This window comes from Akebia trifoliata, chromosome 11 (genome assembly GCF_017979445.1).
Source record: "Akebia trifoliata isolate Shusen 1 chromosome 11, ASM1797944v1, whole genome shotgun sequence".
NCBI lineage: Eukaryota > Viridiplantae > Streptophyta > Magnoliopsida > Ranunculales > Lardizabalaceae > Akebia > Akebia trifoliata.
Genome location: NC_141385.1, coordinates 11,808,072 through 11,814,608, shown reverse-complemented (window position 1 = coordinate 11,814,608; position 6,537 = coordinate 11,808,072).

Genomic DNA, 6,537 nt, shown 5'->3' with positions numbered 1-6,537 from the left:
TTTGTGATTTTCTCTCGGGATATTTTCTTATTTTATTAGTTAAGATTTAAGATCACTTTTTGAAATTTGTATGTTTTTTTTTCAAGGGTAAGGTAGATTTGAACCCATTACCTCAAAGTTGATTTGCTAAGACTCTTAATCTTCCCTCTCTTCTCATCTTGTTATTTTGGTTTTACATTAGTTAAATTTGGAGAAAACTGTTCAAGGAAGTGAATTGTTTTTTTTTTTTTTGAGAAATATCATAGTGGGTTTAACCCATTGTAAAATAAACATGGGATTGTAACCCCACAATGGAACACATCCCCAATGGACATAAATCACTAGTCATATTTTTACATCATAATTAGTTGTAAATAGCTTTTTGATAGCTATAGCTTAGGTGGCCTTATCCAGCTGTATTATTGTTATAACTAATTTATGTTATATTGCTATTTTATAGCTATCCTCTTTGTAAGATCACGATTTGATAAAAGAGAGAAGATTTCCAATTCTCATTCGTATTATGGTATCAGAGCATTGGCGTGATGCTATGCAAGTTGAGTTAGATGCTATGGAGGCTAATAATACTTGGTCCCTCACTGTTCTTCCCAAAAACAAGCATTCTATTGGTAGTAAGTGGATTTATAAGATTAAATATAAATCTGATGACTATAAAAAGGTATAAAGCATGTTTAGTTGCTAAGGGCTATACTAAGCAGGAAGGACTTGATTTTATTGAAACTTTTTCCCCAGTTGTCAAACTTGTTACTGTCAAGGTTCTTTTGACTCTTGTTGCTAGTCAACATTGGCACTTAGTCCAGCTGGATGTAAATAATGTGTTTCTTAATGGTGATCTTTTTGAAGAAGTATATATGGATGTTTCTCTTGGATATGGCAGTAAGGGGGAGATCATTCCTCAAGGAAATAAGCTTGTTTGTCAACTTCACAAGTCCATTTATGGTTTAAAATAGGCCTCTTGACAATGGTATTCAAAATTTTCTCAGGCTCTTATTCAATTTGATTTTACTCAATCAAAATCTGATTATTCTTTGTTCACAAAGGGTACAAGTTCTTCTTTTATTGCCTTACTAGTCTATGTTGATGATATTATCATCACTGGACCTAATTCTCATGTCCTTAATTTAGCTTTCTTAATGATCAGTTGGTCTTTAAAATACTTCCTTTATCTTTACAGTCCATCTTAAGAAGGAGTTTTAGATCATAATTAGTTGTAAATAGCTTTTTGACAACTATAGCTTAGGTGGCCTTATCCAGCTATATTATTGTTGTAACTAATTTCTGTTATGTTGTTATTTTATAGCTATCATCTTTGCAAGATCATAATTTGATAAAAGAGAGAAAATTTCCAATTCTCACTCGTATTACATACTAACTTGATTGGAGCCCAAGTCCATCAAGGTGTGAGTTTGAACTTAACATGTCCAAAGTTGAGGTTCAATCTACTCGAGATGAAGAAGGGTTCTCCATTACATCCTAAAGATTTCTAAAAAGAAAAAGAGAGGGATAGAAGAAGAAGATGCAAGTTAAAAAACTAAATAACAACTATTATACCCACCTTGTCTCCTTGGAAGTCTTAAATGAACTTGAGCTTAAGAAATGAACTTGAGAATTGAAGGATGTAGTTGAGGGTAGAGAGAGTTAAAGGTTGACAGATGAGAGATGAGTAGAGATTTTAGTAGAGTTTTATGTTGAAAGATAAGAGCTTGAGAGCATGAATTGTTCATAGAAAATGAGGGTATTTATAGAGTTTTTGGAGAACTTTTGAGGATAAAGTGGTCCAAACCTAAAAATAAAGAGAATGGACATAAAGTTTAGGTTATTTCTTTTTGGATTTTTCATTTGTATGAAGGTAAAGATTACATTTGTGAAGAAACCCTAAAAATATTCTTTGATCTTTGGTTTTTTGGTAAATAGAGGTGAGAGAACAAAAGTACTTTTGGGAGAGTGAATAAGGGAGTGACATGTGTAAAGGTGGAGTGGTAGGTAAAAAGTAGACATTGGTTCATTTGTAAATAACACATAAAGCAAGGGGTGAAAGTATATTTTTGAAATGAACCAATGGAAAAATAAAAGTACTTTTGAGAAGGTGAGTAGGAGAATGACATGTGTAAAGGTGAAATGGTAGGTGAAAAGTAGACCTTGGTTCATTTGTAAATAACACATAAAGTAATGGTGGAAGTATAATTTTGAAATGGACTAATGAGAGAACTCCATGTATGTACTTGAAGATTCCCACCTTTTGAGGGTATGATTGGAAGTTCTCTCAACTTTATGAATTATTACCAAAGATCAAAGTATCTTTTTGGTCTGACCACACCTTTTGAGAAGGCATTCTTGAGTTTTCACAAAAGGAGAGTTGACCCTCCAATTAGATAAGGCATTAGGTATTGAGGGCTTATGGGAGATCAACATGTGTCATCTTTTGAGGGGGTGTGAAAGAATGGGCTTTGTATTGGGCTTAAGGAATGGGATTGGTATAGGACTTAGAGAATAGGCTTGGTATTGGGCTTAGGTTGGACTAGAAAATGGATTTAGGATATGAACTTAGGTTTGGGCTTAAAATTCGGACTTGGGTTAGGTTGGAGAATGGATATAGGTTCAGATCGGATCGGATCATGGAAGTAAGTAGAATTGATTTGGATTAGGGACAAGGTAAGGGTATGCAAAAATAATATGAGATGATGCATGTATGCATGAACAATGTTACCAAGTGGCAATGCGGGCCCATTGAGAGGCTCAAGTTTTAAATCGAAATCAATTCGAGGAAATTCGGATTTTTCTAACGGGTTCATGCAAATTGGGGTGTCTACAATTATCTTACGACCTTCTAGAAACATCGTTAGTTCCCATACTTCATTCTTTTTCATAGATCTCAATTCTTTTTTCATTGCTTCCTGCCAGAATTAAGATTCATTTGAGTCCATTACTTCTTTAAATGTAGAAGGATTATCTACATCACCTTTGATAACATCTCATTCTTGAAAGTATACCTCATAATCGTTTGTAATAACAGGTCTACATTCTCGGGTAGATCTCCTAATAAGAATGATTGGTTGTCGAACTGAGACCATTACCGCTTGAGGATTGGGTTCTGGTTGGATTGTTGTATTTTCTTCTACAACGATTGTATGGACAGGTAAAGCCACCAAATAAGGTAAAGGTTGTGGAATAAAACATATTAGTGAATTACTACGTTTCTCTTCAAATATAGTATTTCTTCGTTTTTCACTCCCACTATTTTGACCATATTCAAAAAACCTAGCACGATTGGTTTCAACAATCTCCATATGTCTCGACGAACAGAAAAATCTATAACCATTCGATCTTTCGGGATAACCAAGAAAGTGACAAGTCATCGTTCAAGGATTTCTAACTTGGGTTGTACAGCTTTGCCTCGACAAGACATCCCCAAACATGAAAATGGCCAAGGCTTGGTTTTCTTTTAGTCCATAACTTGAAATAAGTTGTTGGAACTAATTTGCACGAAACTCTATTGAGAATATAAATTGTCATCTTCACCCCAACATTTTTTGGTAGGTCTGAGTGACTTATCATATTGCAAACAGTTTCTTGATAAGTGTAATTTCTTCTTTTCAACAACCCCATTTTACTCAAGTGTTCCAGGTGTGGTATATTGAGGAACTATTCCTTGCTCTTTCAAATATTCCATAAACTTCCCATGATTAACACCATCATTATCCATCTTCCCATAATATTCTCTACATCTATCAGATCTGACAACTTTGATCTTCTTATCCAACTACTTCTCAACTTATACTTGATAGGTTTTGAAAACTTCTAATGCTTCATCCTTATAGTGTATCAGATACAGATAGACAAATCTAGAATAATCATCAATGAAAGTAATGAAATAACGTTGACCGCCTTGAGAAAGAATCGAAAAAGGATCTCAAATATCCGTATGAATTAATCCTAACAAATCAGTAGCTCTAGTAGCTTCAAGCTTCCATTGTTTAGTCATATTTCCCTTAATGCAATCCACACAGACATCAAAGTCTGAAAAATCTAGAGGACCTAGAATTCCTTCTTCAACTAAGAATTCTAGTATTCTCTTGGAAATGTGACCTAACCTCAAATGTCATAACATAAAAGAGTTTTCTGATGAACTTGAATGCTTGGACCCCGGAACATACGAATCAACAGGTAAGCATAACAGAGAAGAAACAAACGTACCATCCAAAGATAACTGATAAAGATTATCTAATAAAAAATCATGTCCAACAATGTCATCATGATAAAAACATGCATCCTACTGTTGCGAAAAGTAAAAGCATAACCAGTAATGTCCAATATAGAAAAAGAAGGGATTTAAAAAGTGTCCTCTAAAATCAAATAATGTCCTATATCGAGAATGAGGTGATAAGCTCCAACGGTTTCAACCTACAATGTCTCTACATTCTCAATAAAAAGTTTATCCTCTAATCTGGATTTCTTCTACTGACGAACTCTTATAGAGTGAGAAATATGCATAGATGCGCCTGAATCAATCCCCCATGACTTTGAAGGAATAACAACTCAATTATACTCATCACAAAATAGAACTGAATTAGTACCTCCTAGATTATTTTGCCACCAATTCTTATAAGCAAAACAATCCTTCTTCATATGCCCTTCCTTTCGTAGAACCAGCAATTTTCATTATTTATTTTTCTAACCTTTGTTTTTTTCTTGATTGTTTTCTGATTCTTGAAACCTTTGAACCTTTTTTCCTTGCTTGAAGTTCTTGTTATCGCCCTTCTTGAAACTCTTATTCTTAAAAAATTTATTGTTACTTGTATGAACTGCCAAGTGTACTGACTTAACTTTCGAACCTCTTAATCTTGGCTCCTCAATGACAAAAGAGAAATCAGTTGATTCAAATCCCATTTAGTTTCTTGTACACTGTAATTGACTTTAAAAGTATCAAAAAATTAGGCAAAGATAAAATTGTCATGAAGATCATCTTTAAAAATAATCCCCTGCTCACAGAGACCAATGACAAACATTGACATTTTTAGAAAATGTTCCCACACATTTCCATTATAAACATATTTTAGATTCATCAATTAACTCAAATACTCATACTGAACATATATTTTTGTTCCCACAAACTATTTCTTGATAATCTGCAATAGTTCCTTAGATGAATCTGTGGTCTGAATACCACCTCGAAGAGTCTCAATAATAGATGCTCAAATGATCATTTTAGATAATCTATTAGCCCTTTTTTCCATTTAGCAAAATGAGTCCTCACCAACTTTGTAAAATCTAAAAGTGGAGTCGGTGTCATGTCTTCAAAAAGAACAAAATCAAAATCCATACATCCCAACAAGATGTCAATGTTTATCCTCCAAGATGAGTAATTAAAGCCATTAATAAGCTTAATTCCTGCTAGACTCTTTTGAATTAATAACCCATCCATAGCTGCAATAAGATATGGTCAAACATTAATATACTGTGGGATTCAATTCTTTAAATTCGTACTAGGGGTTTTGGTCAAATCATTTCAGACTATTTTATTAAAGGTAAAAAATTTTACTCTACAAGTACAAACAAGTCGCATCATTAAGACTCGCGTTTGGACTGAGATCTTAATAAGTTGTATGTTCCCTAAAATTGTGTTAGAGTACGCACATAGACCTAGCCACTCATGTTCTACTTCAATCCAGACACTGTCTACACCTTTAGGTAAGAGGGTTATCTTTCTCTCCTCTTTACACTTGTGATTATTCTATTCACTCGATCTAAACAAATATTCTTAAATCACTTTTAAGTATAAGTTAGTGATTTTATGCAAAAGAGTGGACAAAGTGATCTTGGTGAGATACTAAGTCTTAGAATTCAAAAACCCGTAACTTCTATAAAACAGTCACCTTTAAGCAAACTATTATTCTATTTTTATCACGTTCTTTGAACGATCACTCCAAGTGTCTTTCTAAATCCCTATAGGCAAGACCTATACCCTAATATATCTAAATTTACTTTCTAATTGTTCTTGTTTTAAATGTGCGCATAAACATTTATGATAATAGAAAAAAAAAATTTAACATAAAAAAATCAATTATAGATATATTTTCCAAAAGGATATAACTTGATCTGAATTTTACTGTTATATGTTGCTGTCAATAAATTATTTTAATAATTTTAATGAATATATTTAGAAAAAAATATTCAAAATGGACTCTTGGTTTGTCCAAATTAGAGTTAAAATGAATTAGTTATGATTTTTCAAGGTTTTAAAAGAAAAACGATTTTAATGGTCTGGTTCACACTTGAACCAATTGAAGCAGTTTCGACTGAACCGAGTTGACTCGATCCAGGTCAGAGGTAGACCCAAATGGGTTGGGTAAACATGTCGGTTCGAGTCTAAAACGGTTTTAACCCAACAGACCTTTAAAAAAAACGTTAGTTATAATATGAATCGGATTTAGCCCAATCATAACAGCCAAACAGGCTTGGTCCAACTGAAGGTTAAAACAGCTTGGCCCAACAGAATTTAGAATGGGCTTAGCCCAATCAAATATTAAATCGGGTCAG